The sequence below is a fragment of the Nerophis ophidion genome, linkage group LG22 (assembly GCF_033978795.1).
Source record: "Nerophis ophidion isolate RoL-2023_Sa linkage group LG22, RoL_Noph_v1.0, whole genome shotgun sequence".
NCBI classification, from domain to species: Eukaryota; Metazoa; Chordata; class Actinopteri; order Syngnathiformes; family Syngnathidae; genus Nerophis; species Nerophis ophidion.
In genome coordinates, this window is record NC_084632.1 from 14,126,205 (window position 1) to 14,142,805 (window position 16,601).

The window sequence follows — 16,601 nt, forward strand, 5'->3', positions numbered from 1 at the left end:
TTTTATTTTTATTTTTTTGCACATTTATTAAAAATTTTAAAAATCACATAAGTAATCTCAGTCTATGCGCAGTACTTTGTTAATGCACATTTGGCAGCAATTAGTCTCAAGTCTTTTTCAATACGATGCCACAAGCTTGGCACACCTATCTTTGGCAGTTTCGGCCATACCTCTTTGCCCATTCCTTTTTGCAGCAACTCTCAGGCTCCATCGGGTTGAATGCGAACCTTTTTCATCCAGAATGTGTCTGTACATTCCTGCATTCATCTATCTCCAAGTTACTGCCACTAAAAACCATCCTCACAGCATGATGCTGCCACCACCAAGATTCACTATAGAGATGGTATGAGCCTGGTGATGAGGGGTGCCTGGTTTCCTCTAAACATGACGCCTGGCATTCATGGAAAAGAGTTGAATCTTTGTCTCATCAGACCAAATAATTTTGTTTCTCATTGTGTGAGATTATTTCAGGTGCATTTTTCCAAACTTTTTTTTTTCCAAAATAAATGTCTTCGGTCCGGCCACTATACCACACAGGCCTGATTGGATGATTGCTGCAGAGAGGTTTGTACTTCTGGAAGGTTCTCCTCTCTTTGATTTATTGATTGAGACTTGTATTAGTAGATTGCACAGTACAGTACATATTCTGTACAATTGACCACTAAATGGTAACACCCGAATAAGTTTTAAATGTTTGAGTCGGGGTCCACGTTAATCAATTCATGGTAATGAATAAAGAATTCTGTAGCTCTAACAGAGTGACCATTGGGTTCTTGGTCACCTCCCTGACTAGATCCAGTTGAATGCAGCAATGTACAGAGACATCCTGGATGAAAACCTACACATCATATCCAACCTGATGGAATTTAAGAGGTGCATCAAAGAGGAATGGGCAAAACTGCCCAAAGATAGGTGTGTCAAGCTTGTGTCATCGTATTCAAAAAGACTTGAGGCTGTAATTGCCAAAAGTGCATCAACAAAGTATTGAATAAAGGCTATGAATACTTGTTGATTGAATTTTCAAAATTTAAAAGAAACATTTTCACATTGTCATTATGGTGGTGTTTTTTTTTTGTAAAATGTCAAAGACAAAAATGTATTTATTCCATTTTGTAAAAAAGGCTGTAACATAATAAAATATAGAAATAGTAAAGTGCTGTGAATACTTTCCTGATGCACCGTATGTAATAAAAAGAATGTGTTAGATCTATATTGCACTTTTATAGACACTCAAAGCACTTTACAGTGAGAACTGAGAACCCATCATTCATTCGCACCACATTCACACATTGATGGTGGTAAACTATATTTGTAGCCAAAGCTGCCGTGTGGTAGACTGACCAAAAGTTATACCATGACTCAGCTACGTTGTATCATTAGATGGTATATTGCTGTGCCATGGCTTATCTACCTATCTCAATCCTGCTAAAGGAGGAGGAAGTGTGCCGAACTTGCAACTTTGGCAGCAATTACAGCCTCAAGTCTTTCTAAATAAATGGGTTGTACTTGTATAGCGCTTTTCTACCTTCAAGGTACTCAAAGCGCTTTGACATTACTTCCACATTTACCCATTCACACACACATTCACACACTGATGGAGGGAGCTGCCATGCAAGGCGCCAACCAGCACCCATCAGGAGCAAGGGTGAAGTGTCTTGCTCAGGACACAACGGACGTGACGAGGTTGGTACTAGGCGGGATTTGAACCAGGGACCCTCGGGTTGCGCGCGGTCACTCTCCCCACTGCGCCACGCCGTCCCTTAAATACGATGCTACAAGCTTGGCATGCCTCAAACTCCATCGGGTTAGATAGGAAGGGTTGGTTTTACATCCAGGATGTCTCTGTGCATGGCTGCAGTAATTTTTCAATATGAGTTTGCCTTAATTTCAGGAATCAGACGTAAAGGCTGAGATGCTATGATGCCTGTGTGATAGCAAATCTTGTCAAGTCAGGACTGGAGTGTCAAGTCTAACACCTGAGACCCAAACTTAATACCGGTATTTAGCTTGACTGGGTTGTGTATTAAAAGCACATGCCAATAAATTCCAAAGCTACTATTACGGTTCTGACTTGGGGTCTCTTTGTGAAAGAGGCAGCATCAGGACTACTAAATTGTTCCTAGGATCAGTGGCGTCCCTCTCAAATGAGTTAAGAGTTCTTGTGCACTGCTGATAAAGGTGACGCCAGCCAAGAAGAGACAGCATTTCAGTGTGCCTGTCTCCTGAACCTCCTGTTTCCTCTTAAACCCTCCTTACAGATAAGACCGAAGTGACCTCCCACCACCACTGTTGTGCCTCTCAGGTTATGTTTAGTCATTTGGTTGAGTTTGCCAAATAAAGAACAAGGTCAAAATGACAAGGAACAGCAGTTATAACTTTGTATTTATTTTCAAAACTATCATAGTTCATTCATTCAACATATTTAGAAATCAACTTTTACACGGTGTACCTTTTAGGAATGTCCTCACAAAACTAACCATTAACCTTTTTGAATGAATTCAAAGTGTGTACACTAGATCCGGTGGGACATGGAGTCCATCCACGGCTGTTGACTTGTGAACAGGAAGGTGATAAAAGATGAATCAATGTCACAGATGGCGGCTGCATCAGCTTAAAGGCTGCTTTCTGCACACAGGAAGGGGACTTGTGTTGTGTCCGATAAAACAAGGTACATGTTCCTACTTGATTTGATGCTTTGATACACTATGAAAGCCAGTGTCCTCCGCAGTGGACATGCATAAAAGGGCTTTTTTCCCCCCGAAATTTGTAACTGACAAGCAATCGACTACCAACAAATGTCCAAAGCAAAGCATACTGGGGATATGGACACAACTGAGGCTGATATCTAATATAGATAATTTATTCAGGAAGACATTAGTCTCATTCGATGTGGAATGTTTATTAGAAACATTTACTATTAAAACAGCCTTTCTGCTTCTTTTTCCACTGAAACAATAATAAACTAAACACTGTTTTTACTATTTCTTATTTCCAAGTTATACTTCCGGTTTGGCATGTCCTGCAGTAGCTTTTTCTCTGTTCTGAGTACTGGTCTTCTCACCAGTTTCTGGTTGGCAATTAGGTGTCTTACCTGTCCCTAATTGCCAATCAGGACAGTTCCTAAAACCAGTGTCGTCCAAAGCGTGATAAACACATAGTGCTGTTTTTGTCTTGAAATAGTGTCAAATTGCTTTGAGTACCTTGAAGGTAGAACGTGGTATAACCCATTTACCATTACTTTTTCTAAAGTATTTTTGTTTGTTTGGGATTCATTCCCTCCTTCTATAGTCCCTTTTTTTCTCCAGTGGTTGGTTGTTATGGTTCTTTTTCTTTGATTTTGTTAGATCATGTTTTTGTTTATGTGAGGTATCGGGCTTGACAGACTTAAAGTCTGGCTCAGTGATGGGATTGAATCATTATGTGTGTGCTGCGTTATGTTGATATTATCATAGCACACACAAAGATCAAAACTACCTATATGTTTTATATGTGTGAGGTCTGTAACGGATTAAAAACCTCAAAAGATTTTTGAAAATCTTTGTGTGTACCAGACGATGCTGGTTTCCTGCAGTGTACTGTTTTGCTAGTATTTTGCCTTGCCTTGCTTTGCCTTGTTTTATTCACCCGTGGTCCACTGCATAGATATAAATACATGTGTCAGTGCATTATAGCAGCCAATGTACGTGATGTGCATACAGCCATTTTAGCAGGGTTTATTTTCAGCAGGGATCCTAGATGTCCTCTATTTAGCAGAATTCCGCTATTCTTCAAGTCCATTGATTCTCAAACTGTAGTGATATACGGGCTGTATCTGGTGGTACGCCAAAGAATCACTTAATTAAATATAGGGATGTTCCGATGCCAATACAGCACTTTTTGGAGGTATATGTATCGGAGAGTACTCGTAACTAAATCTCCAACACCACACTAAGGTGTATTTTCTAAGAAATCTCGAGTGTACAACCTAAATAGTGTGAACACAAGCCAATTAAGTCTGTTTGCATGCTGATGTTGCTACACAAAATTAATTCTTCTTCGCCTCTTTTCCCCGTAAATGGAAAAGCAAAGTATCAAATGGAAGACTGCGCTACCAAAGCAAACATTATGACTGCGGTGTAGCAATATTACAAACTCGAGCAGCCAACAAGTCAAAAGGCAACAAGCAAACTTTGCAGTATCTCTGTTTCGAGGGGTGGGGCAGATGTAGAACATTTTAATACAAGAAACTTAATGCAGCACTCGATAGCCGGCCATGCAGACACACAATGATACCGCAGCTAAAGCTAACACGGCAGGACAAAAACAACAAACCCTGACAGATTAATTCTAGCGGAAATAAAAAATGTTCACAAGAATCCCAATGTGAAGTCGGCTTTTACAGTAAACTATTAGAATTCATAGTATTGGATGATCAACCGCTCTTAGTGGTAAAGAACGTGGAATTCTGCCGCTTGCCTGATTGTAAATAAATGACTGAAACAGCCCTGCCCAACCTGTATAAGACTGTTATTAGCGAAGTATTCTCTAAAAAATTATAAGGCATGAACTCTGTCAGCTTCACGACAAGATATTTGGAGCAATGATGTCACATTTTTATCAGTGATTATTTTAACAGCATATTGGGTCGTCCAGGGGGCTGCAGCATCCAATAGAAACCATTTTTACATAATTTCTATGCAGGAAATGCCTTCCAAAGCAGCTTAAAAATGGTAAAATTTGAGGACATTTTTCAATTCCTCTATTTTATCTTGCTGGGATCCCTGATTTAATGCAATGCAAAACAATGCACAGTATGTTAAAATAAAAAAAATCTGAACTTACCTATTTCTTAATCGAATGTATTATTAATATACATAAATTTTTTGGGGCCAGAAAAATGTCTTTACCTATGAAAGATTATATAGATTGTTTCAACATTGCAACGTATTTTGCAACTGTATGCAAATGCAAAACAGTGGACCGGCATTCTTGTTGTCTTTGTTTCTTTTTCCTTGGCACTTTGTCCCTACTAGCTTGGGTTCGCTGTAGGCACGCAGCTAAAAGGGGCATGACATATCTAGTTATATTTATAGTCCGCTGCCTCGACCACAACAGTCATACCTGTTTTCGTCATAAAATCCCATTTTACCTGCAAGTCACCTCTTATCTCTGCAACCTGGGGTCACACCACCAGCAATAATTATACAGTATTTTGCAGTTTATTTATATTTTAAGTTTTTTTTCCACAAGCAAAGGAATATGTCCAAATAGAATTGTACTCTCAATGTTCTACTAAAAGTTTTAGCATGTTGGGATGCATTCATTGTCAGCAGACTCAAGAAGCCTCTCTTTTTCCTGCCTTCCTCGCACGGATTTAGTCAGCTTCACGGCCTCACAGACAATTGGGAGTTCTAAAAAAAGCACATTATCTTCAATACAGTGTTAAAATGTATTTATTTATTAATTTTTCCGGTTCCTGACAACAGATCTATAATAATTTAAACACCTCTTCTCACAAGTTTTTTTTTAATACAATTATAATATAGATATAAATATATCCAGTGAAGTGCTACTTTTAGGATGCTGTCTTACACTCTTGTCAAAACAATCCAGTTCCAGTGCTGTTTTGTTCAAAGATTATCCAGGTTGTTTTACAGTTATCTTGCTTATCTATCTTTATTTGATACCTGTTAGGCCTAAAGAATCTGACTTCTGTATGTTATGAGACACATTTAATCGATGCGATCGCTCCTTTCGCAAGTAAGCATTGACAGCCGCCATATTAAACAAAAAACTACTCTAAACAGTCAACGAGTTCAGGTAAATTGTGGTCATACAGCAGTTATGGGACAAGCTAAATAAAGGCTGAGAATGATCGTAGGTCAGCGAAACCCAGAAGAAATAAAAGGTCCTTGTCCAGAACGGTACAAATGAGATACAATAGTCCAGGGATTCTCAAACTGTGGTACGGGTGCCACTCATAGTATGCGGGCGCTACCTCGTGGTATACCAACAAATCAATTAAATATTGTAATGCAACAGTTTTATTTACCTATATTCAAACACAGTGTTACTGCTATAATATACTTCCTAAATAAAATCTAGCCTTGTTTTAATGAATACTTAGGCCTACTACACTACTGAAACGATCATTATAGTGATACTTGGCGAGCCAAATGTTTTGTAAAGGTGGTACTTGTAAAACGTTTGAGAACTACTGCAATCATGAAACAAGGATAGAGTATGTACCAATAACAACATATGATATAAGTTATATGTGCTAACAACTTTGGGATGGAATAGACAAATGCAAACAGTTCTGATTTTTCCAGAAGACTCCCGAAAAATCAGTTCAACTCATGACATTGACCAATAACATTGTTTGCCTGCCACCATAAATTGTGACATAGTATGCCTACTTGTTTTCTGCACATGTATTGCATATATTACAGTATTTGCGGAGGTTTTTTGGGTGCCTGCGGTGTCTCATGGTTGGAAAATTCCAACCCAGATTATTGTTATTAGTGACCATGCAGATACAGCCCACATTTCTACATCCATTGTTTATTTTTCTTACAAGGGTTCGCCGACTGTATTGGAGATCATTTATTTACAAAAATGTAGTATTTCCACTGTATTCAATCATGACAAAATACATGCAAAACATACACTATATTGCCAAAAGTATTTGGCCACTTGCCTTGACTCACATATGAACTAGAAGGGCCATCCCATTCCTAACCCATAGGATTCAATATGATGTCGGCCCACTTTTTGCAGCTATTACAGCTTCCAACTCTTCTGGGAAGGCTGTCCACAAGGTTTCGGAATTTTTTTATAGGATTTTTTTTACCATTCATCCAAAAGCTCCAATGTGAGGTCTCACACTGATGTTGGTCGAGAACACATGACTCTCAGTCTCCGTTCTTTTATTTATTTATTTAGTTATTTATTTATTTTTATCCTGTCCAGCTTCTCTGGCAAATCATATTATTGATGTAGATGCCTATAATCGGCTGTACAAATTTACTTTACAAAAGAGAAGTGTGGGATACTTCTCTTGCTGCCTTATTTCTTATTTGACTTTATTAAATGTATTTATGTCATCATTTGGTGCAGCCGTAGCAGGAGGGGATAGAAAGAGTCAGTCTCCATTCTAATCCATCCCAAAGGCGATCTATCGGGTTCAGGTCAGGACTCTGTGCAGGCCAGTCAAGTTCATCCACACCAGACTCTCTTACTCATGTCTTTGTGGCCCTGGCTTTGTGCACAGTCATGTTGGCAAGAGGAAGGGTCCCACTCCAAACTGTTCCCACAAGGTTGGGAGCCTAGAATTGTCCAAAATGTTTTGGTATCCTGGAGCATTCAAAATTCCTTTCACTGGAACTAAGGGGCCAAGCCCAAATCCTGAAAAAAAAAACCCACACCATAATTCCTCCTCCACCAAATGTCATACTTGGCACAATGCAATCCGAAATAATAGCATTCTCCTGGCAAACTCCAAACCCAGACTCATTCATCAGATTGCCAGATGGAAAAGCGTGATTCATCACTCCAGAGAAGGCGTCTCCACTTCTCGAGTCCAGTTGTGACGTGCTTTACACCACTGCATCCGATGCTTTGCATTGGACTTGGTGATGTATGGCTTAGATTCAGTTGCTCAGCCATGGAAACCATTCCATGAAGCTCTCTGCGTACTTTACATGGACTAATGGGAAGGTCACATTAAATTTGGAGCTCTGTAACAACTGACTGTGCAGAAAGTCTTTGCACTATGCACTTCAACATCTGCTGAACCCTCTCTGTCAGTTTACATGACCTACCACTTGGTGGCTGACTTGCTGTTGTTGCCAAACTCTCCACTTTTCTTACAATAAAGCCGACAGTTGACCTTGGATAATTTAGGAGCGTGGAAATTTCACGTCTGGATTTGTTGCACAGGTGGCAACCTAATTAGGACACCTGATTTTGATCATTTGATGGTTGGCCAAATACTTTCGGCAATATAGTGTATGTTTAAAAGTTATTTTAAATCAGGCATTGAGTGCAAGCTATTAAAGCTGCTAAGGGGCGATCAATGCTTTTATTTGATGTGTAACGGTCAGGTGCCCAAATACTTTTGCCTAATGGCAACGCAAGGTTTCACCTATGAAACGTTGTGTAAATTAATAATATCTGTTCACCAGAAGAATGGCGCAGTCAGTAAACTATGACGGTCACCAGGGGCGGTTCTAGGCATGCTTATATGAGGGGGCAGTCAGAAATGTGAAGGGGGCATCATGTGTACACATCATGCTCCAGCACTCTTTTTTCTGTGCTTATAGTAACGATGCTTTCTTCATTGAAATGGGTCTTTAGCTATGTGTCCAACCCCAACCTGGAGTAGTGGATTGCACTTTGTCAGGCCTCTACCTTCAGACCTGTCCAACTTGGGTGTCCCACCTGAAGACTAAGCTCCTGCTGGTATAGCTCTTACGGTCACTGAGGCACACAAACCCCCTGACCACAATAAGGTGGCAATCCCTCAAGGGGGGAAACATTAACAGCGCTGCCATATTTTTGAGAGGGGAAACAGAAGCAGGCGTCTCGCACCACAGAATACTCTAGCCTCGGTCGTGTGCGGTACCAGGCAGGATTGAATGATCTTAATGTTGAACTAAATGCACGCTTTGGGTAGCCACCCAGTATTGGCTGAGATGGTGCGTTGCCATTTAAGTCACTGGGTAGCTGGTGCAGGAGAAACAGTGCTTGCTGGTGCTAAAGGTGCAGTATTGCTAGCTGCTGTCCCTCATGTACTAGCAGTAGCATCATTGCTACTACTACATGCAGGAGCAGGACTAGACTTTTTAAATGCTCTGAAAAATGGATGCATGGAGCATTAACTATTTCTTTGTGAGCTGCTGGAAGCTGGAGCAGAAAATAAGTACGCTTGAACAACAACAGAAAAAACCTGCTGTGATTACATGAAGAAAAACAACAACAGTACAGGACTACAGCCTGAGGCGGGGCTTTACGTAGGGGTCTGTCAGACACAGGTCACTTGTCTTCAGTTTGTCACATGCAGTGGACGTGGGCACTCATCTGGGCACAAAACTCATTCACTCCAATGTATGTGTGTTGCCCACTTGCTTGTAAATTGATGAAAACGGCAGTGTTTTTGTTTTTAGGTGTCTTGGTCATATCAAATGAAACTTATAATTAGTTTATTACAAAATGTAGATTGAAACATTAAAGGTTGACTACATAGAATTACAAGAAAAACAACAGAAAAAGAATTCCAGCAGTCGATTGCCAGACCGTTGCTAAGTAAAACGGGCCGTTGGTAGGGACTCCGCTCTGAACAAAGGACAGCAGAGGAGGACTGCTAAGCAGGATATACCTTATGTTTCATTTTTACCGTCATTAACAGCATCATAAATGACTTGTAGCTTGTTACAGGGACAGTGGAGGCTCTCTGCCTTCCAAACCACTGCTGCTCAGAGCCTTCGTCAACTCGTCAAGTTGTAAAAAAAAAAAGGAACTCCGTAGCACCGAAAGTCCGCGACGATAAACGTGTTTATGACAGATAAGACTACACAAATACACCCATCCTAACAAGTATATGATAAATGTAGACAACTTTTCCTTTTCTTTTACTTTCATACTGCAACAGTGATTGGATGTTTACTGAGGGCTGAGGGGTGTGTGCGGGTGTGTGTCTGCTGCGCAGCCTGTGGAATGTTGAATACACGCACAGCGGAGGGAGGGATGAGAGGGGAGCCGACACTACTATATTGTGTGTGTCCCTTTTTTGGCGGATTTTTCCGCTAGTGCAGATCATTTTGTCAACTTGTAATGTCATAATTTTGTGAGTTTATTCAAATTTGCTTTCTCAAATCTTGATTTGAGGGGGTAATACATTTATCTAAAGGGGGCTCTTCCCCCTCTTGCCCCTGCGTAGAGCCGGCCATGACGATCACTGATTTTTATGGTTGTGGTGTTTCCATGAAGAGGCGTTTATTCACATCAACCTGATCAAGTGTCTTTTGTTCCTGCTGCCTTGTCAGACAAGAACATCCTCACTTGATGGCTGAGTGGAAAAGAGAGGGAATGCAAGGGGGCTGGTTTGCCCTCAGGCATGTTTTTTTTTTGGTTGCTCTTCCGGAAGTAAATTCTTTCATGGTGACTTAAAGCGAGCAGTCAGCCACTTAGAGCTGAGACAGCTGACAGACCCCAGGTAATCCTCTCAGGTGGGCTTACCTTCAACCAAGGATTAGGGCGAACTTCCTGTGGGCTTGAACGCAAGAGAGGAACTTTTCCATTTTCTTATTGTCACAGCTCATGTTGACGCCTTCCTAGTTGAAGTACAAACGACAAGGGAAGATGAAAAAGCTGAGTTGTTGATGGGGAGGACAACACAAGTGTGTTTAACTGAAGGCGTACTGCAGCGGTGTCAGAACTTTTTTTCAAAACGAGAGCATTGCGATATTTTTCATTTTGAAAAGCAATAGAATATTTATTGTAACCATTAGGTTACGACCTCCTTAATTTTGTGGAACGTTGAATGTCCCAAGGACCCAAAAGGGTCTCAGACCAATAAAAAAAAGTCTGATATATACATATGTTTTTACTTTCAGCTAGAGGTGTCCGATAATGGCTTTTTTGCCGATATTGTCTAGTCTTAAAATCCGCTACACCTCCCTGATACCGAAGTACATGCCAAACTACTTCCTTAATGACCGCCATAACCACAACACCAGGGGGAGCTCCACAAACCACATTAAACCCAGATTCCGAGCTAACAAAGGTCTTAACTCATTCTCTGTCTATGCCACATCAATGTGGAATGCACTCCCAACAGGTGTAAAATTAAGTGCATCTCTATCCTCCTTCAAAACCGCTCTAAAACAACACCTCCAGACAACTTTACTAATACCCTCCTCCATTCACATCCCATCTCCCTGGATTGTAAATATCCATCTCCATCCATCCATCTTCTTCCGCTTATCCGAGGTCGGGTCGCGGGGGCAACAGCCTAAGCAGGGAAACCCAGACTTCCCTCTCCCCAGCCACTTCATCTAGCTCTTCCCGGGGGATCCCGAGGCGTTCCCAGGCCAGCCGGGAGACATAGTCTTCCCAACGTGTCCTGGGTCTTCCCCGTGGCCTCCTACTGGTTGGACGTGCCCTAAACACCTCCCTAGGGAGGCGTTCGGGTGGCATCCTGACCAGATGCCCAAACCACCTCATCTGGCTCCTCTCGATGTGGAGGAGCAGCGGCTTTACTTTGAGTTCCTCCCGGATGGCAGAACTTCTCACCCTATCTCTAAGGGAGAGCCCCGCCACACGGCGGAGGAAACTCACTTCGTCCGCTTGTACCCGTGATCTTGTCCTTTCGGTCATAACCCAAAGCTCATGACCATAGGTAGATCGACCGGTAAATTGAGAGCTTTGCATTCCGGCTCAGCTCCTTCTTCACCACAACGGATCGGTACAACGTCTGCATTACTGAAGACGCCGCACATGTAGACTGGTTGGGCAAACTCCCATGCACCCTCAAGAACCCTGCCGAGAGTATAGAGCTGGTCCACAGTTCCATGACCAGGACGAAAACCACACTGTTCCTCCTGAATCTGAGGTTCGACTATCCGGCATACCCTCCTCTCCAGTACACCTGAATAAACCTTACCGGATTGTAAATAACCTAATGTAAATAATCAAATGTATTTTTAATGTATATACTTGTTCTTGTGGTATCTGAACTCACTATGTTCTCTGCTGGCTGTACATATCCTACTAAATAAGACCTACACTGTTTCAATGTCCTTTTCTCTGTTGATGCAATTGTTGATGACTGAAGTACTGATATCAACCAAAGCTCCTCATCCCACCTCCTGGATTGTAAATAATTCAATGTATATACTAAGATGATTAACTTGTGTGATGACTTTATTATGCTAATAGTATATATTTGTACCATGAATTGATTAACGTGTACCCCAACTTAAACAAGTTGAAAAACGTATTTGGGTGTTAACATTTAGTGGTCAATTGTACGGAATATGTACTGTACTGTGCAATCTACTTATAAAAGTTTCAATCAGTCAATCAATGTCCAACTCTTGATTAACGATTCCAATATCAACCGATACCGATATATACAGATGTGGAATTAACACATTATTATGCCTGATTTTGTGATGCCCCGCTGGATGCATTAAACAATGTAAAAAGGTTTTCCAAAATAAATCAACTCAAGTTATGGAAAAAAATGCCAACATGGCACTGCCATATTTATTATTGAAGTCACAACTACAAACTGCCATATCCACAATCCCAACTCGTGTAGCCGTATGAACTGTGAATGCGCATTTGGACTGCGATCAGTCTCATATGACTCCTATGAACTTTTGATACTACCTTTTATGGATTACCTGAACTCTTAATCAATGAACTAAACCAACATTGTTTGTTGAGATTCCTTTTATGTTTTTTTTCTTTTGTTTTGAATGGCCATTCTGATCAATGTCCGTCCACTATTTGTTGCACCGTTCATATTTAAATAACACCAGTATCATTTAAAGCATTTAATTGTGTCTCTCCTACTCTCTCCGAGTCGTAATCTAGACTTCTGATTAGCCCAATATTGAGAACTTCTACTATACTACCTAAAGTACCTGTTACAAGTGGATAATTTTTTTTAACCTACCTCAAAACAGCAGCTTGGAATTTGGGATATGCTCTCCCTGAGATAATCCTGATACACACTACAACTATGGGAAATACTGTACTTTGACTTTCACAAAGTGCATTATTTGTATTTATTTTTTTAAACATGCCTCAAAATAACAGCTACAAAAACAATGAAGGCACACAGCTTCAGTCCAGAGTATACTAGAGTAATAAAGTAAACAATAACATGGTCCTCCTTTACTGCAAGACTGCCTGGCATACTGTATAACAGGGAACTATAAACTGGGCTCAATCTGAACACTGATAAGGGCATCGACATCAACGGTATGATTTGCTTGAGAAGCTGGACAGGACAAAATAAATAAATAAGTATAAACAAAAATGAATTAAAAAAAAATATTACTTTTTGAAACCGCTAATTTCTGAAATTCCGTTTTAAATCATTTATCAGCCGATAATATCGTCAGTCCGATATTATTGGACATCTCTATTTTCAACGCTAACACATCTATTGTTCAACTTCAGATCCAGCCGTTGACATGAAGTTTTACATTTTTTTATGTTTTCTTTTTTTTTTTTTTCTAAGAAACAACTTTTTATAGCAAAAACACAAAATATGCAATGTTTTCTCCCCAAAATAATCAAAGTGGAATATTTGATGTGAATTAATCAGAACCTTGAATATAAAAATAATTTATAAGAACATTGCTTTTGATTAATTGAATGACAGTTTAAAAAATAAATCACATCAGGTCTCGGGGATCCAAAAGGTCCCCAATGATAAAAGTGTTAAAAAAATGTCATATCAATATATATTATTGGCAACACTTTAGTATGGGGAACATATTCACCATAAATTGGTTGCTTATTAACATGCAAATTAGTAACATATCGGCTCTTAATTAGTAATTTTTTAGTACTTATTAATTCCTTATTCAGCATGGCCTTATTATACAACCAGTAAGCCATTAACTAAGAGTCTTCCCTCAATAACCTCAGAATGATTGCTTATTAGTAACCCTAACTCTTATATGTTCCCCTAGTGTCCAAAAAACTCTAAATTAAATCTTTGTTACTTAGAATATGTTCCCCATACTAAAGTGTTACCACATTATTTTTTACTTTAAACGTAAAACTTTTCTAAAATGCCCATAAAAATTGGTACATGCCTCCTGCTTGTTTGAAAACAAAGCAAAACTCCACAGGTAGCACGATAACATGAATGTTCAGTAAATGAGTGTGTCCATGGTGATGCCCTGTAAAGTACACGCAAAATTCTCATTTAAACGAGGCGGTCTGCACCACATTTGCGTTATACACGCACTGTTGGTAGAGCACACACAACATGCTATTTTATAGATTGCACAACCTGTTTATCGCATGGTATTTGGATCTTAGTAATACATCCGAGAGATAAGACAATACAGCCAAATCATCGATACACCTGACAACTGCGATATAATGTACAAGATCAAGTGAATCTTCTTAATAAAAGACCAATTAATTATTAATTTTAGTGTTTTTTTTGTGGAAACAAGTCCAAAAGTTCGAATAAGACTTCAAAGTGCACCTGCGTTGTTATTCCTACTATAGTTTTCTTAAAAGCCCCGTGATCCCCTTAAAGCACCTGGCCCTTGGAATTGTCCCAACTCCGTCACCTTAAAGGCGCCCCTGCTTTTAAAGGTAATGTTAAAATCTTGTTTCCATCCATTTTCTACCGCTTATTCCCTTTCGGGGACGCGGGGGGCGCTGGCGCCTATCTCAGCTACAATCGGGCGGAAGGCGGGGTACACCCTGGACAAGTCGCCACCTCAAAGTCTCACGAACCCAATATCGGGTATCGTCTCCTCTGGTGAGATGAATGTATTGTCACACCCCTAGTTGTAACAAATCCAAAGTTCCAGCTGCAATAACACTCGCCCTTTTGCTTTAATTACCATTGTTTTCTTGCCACGAAGGAAGGTTGCAAGTTAATACCTTTGCCTCTTGCATTTTGGGAAAGAATTACACAAAGAGCTGCATTAGTAACTCTACCTGTTCAAGATTGCACACCTTTATTGCATTGTCATTGTAAGGTTCATTAAGCAAGGATGATGTTGTATAATTATTAACCCATATCTTGCATTCCATCTTTTGGGAGCTTTTTAGCCTCAGTCACTTTCTTAAAAAATGGTTCTAGGTTACATTGTTAGCCTCTCAACTGTTGTGATCCGGTTACCGGATCACATCTTTAGTCTATGTTTGAGTCTTTTTAGTGTGTTTCCTTATTATTTTTGGACTCTGAGTTGTGTGCACTTCCTTGTTTGTATTCATCCCCATGGTGACTTCATTTGTTCCACCTGCACTGGCTCCTGACGCACACCTGTTTGTGATTATTGCTTTAGTATTTAACCGGCTTGCTACCTTAGTTCTGTCTGGATGTTTTGTTTGCTGTATGCAACAGTTGCGTTTGTTACTCTACTTTGTATTTAGTCTGCTAAGTCTCGTCTTAGCTCCGCGTGCGCTCTGCACGTCGTTACTTTGGACACTCTGAACTCGACTCTTGCTAACATTAGCATTTAGCTTCCCGTGCGTAGGCACGCCTTTTCTTTGCTTTTTGTCAAGTGTTATTTTGTCATTTTTATATTAAACAAGTTCCTACCTTCTATCCTGCTTGGTCCAAGTCCTGTAGCACCCTGGGGTGGCAACTCGCGCATTCAAAATGCATCCGAAACGCAACATCAACCTTTTTTGGTTGGTTTTGTTAGAATGGTTCGTCAACACCACAAGGGATGCGGGATAGGAGTCAAAAAACATGCTTTAGAATTATTAAACACAAATAATGACAACAAATAAAAATGCAAATAGATACATTTTCTCTTTGAAACACAACGCTAAGTTGTTAGTTTTCTATTTAATGTACGCCATTCGAACTAAACCAACACATTACAACCACACAAATACAGCATTGTATTGTTTTGGTGTTTTACTCGGGCTATCAAAGTTAAGGCGCTAATAACTAGTTAAAAAAAAGTTTCCTTTGACAGCACTACTTTTTAAATTACGCGATCAACGTGCGTCGCGTGTAACCCTCAGTCCATAGTGTAGTTGTGGAAAAGCACAATCGCACCAGCTGAGGTCACAGTTTCCAATAGAGAGCAAAAATGGACAAAGAAAAATGCATACTGAATTCAAAGCCCCGACACGTCTGTCTGTCTTCAATACCGAAGTTATTTTTATCCACTGTTGCCGTGAGTTATCACTATTACTAGAGTTCCTAGCTCTGAGTTGCAGGGTTTTTTTGGCTTTAGTTGCTTATTTGAGCTTGCTTTTCTGTCCCTACAATAAAGCAAAACACACGCCTTCCACCCAATTGTAGCTGAGATAGCCTGCAGTGGCCCCCGCGAAACCGTAAGGGGTTGAAAATAAATGGATGGGTGGACAACTGCGCTGGTATAGGTACTTTGGCCTGTTTTACACGTTTCCCGGTTATAAGCACACTTTGGTCCGTGTCTGCAAAAGAGTGTTCGTGTCCGTTGTGTCCAACCAACAGACGGGTTGAAAAGAAAAGATGAGCGTGGAGAAGTACTACCAAATCCAAAAAAATGCCATATTGTTGAGGTGACTTTTCCAGTTTTATCAACAATTTCTTCGCTCTCCCAAGCACTCATTTTTAATTTCTCTTCTCATTTCATGCAGAGAATCAACAGTGACAAAACTTGATAGTTGACACTGTTTCGCGATTGGCTGTTTTAGCGTGTTACTTCCATTGTTCACAGATCACTTCCTGTTTTGCGAAGACCAAGAGTGCCTTTGTTCATGCAACCAACCATGCTTCATTCTTTCCTTGTTTTTTGTTTTTTACAAAAGCACATGATAATAGTAAAACTCACATGTATACAGTAATACAGGAATTATTAGACATATTGCATGTTTTCCTTAGGAGTTATGTTTAAATAACTGTCATATTGAGT

At 40.1% G+C, this 16,601-nt stretch overlaps 1 protein-coding gene and 1 long non-coding RNA gene across 6 annotated transcripts in view; one reads left to right on the forward strand and one right to left on the reverse strand.

Annotated features, from left to right (window-relative positions):
• LOC133540579 (lisH domain-containing protein ARMC9) overlaps positions 1 to 16,601 on the forward strand; it is a 79,662-nt gene that overhangs the window by 42,021 nt on the left and 21,040 nt on the right. The window lies entirely within an intron of this gene.
• LOC133540581 (uncharacterized) overlaps positions 2,371 to 16,601 on the reverse strand; it is a 43,349-nt gene continuing 29,118 nt past the window's right edge. The window contains exons 5-6 of the long non-coding RNA XR_009803670.1: positions 10,219 to 10,313; positions 2,371 to 2,625 (exon numbers count right to left, since the gene is read on the reverse strand). This is a non-coding gene — a long non-coding RNA (uncharacterized LOC133540581). The remainder of the gene's footprint in view (positions 2,626 to 10,218; positions 10,314 to 16,601) is intronic.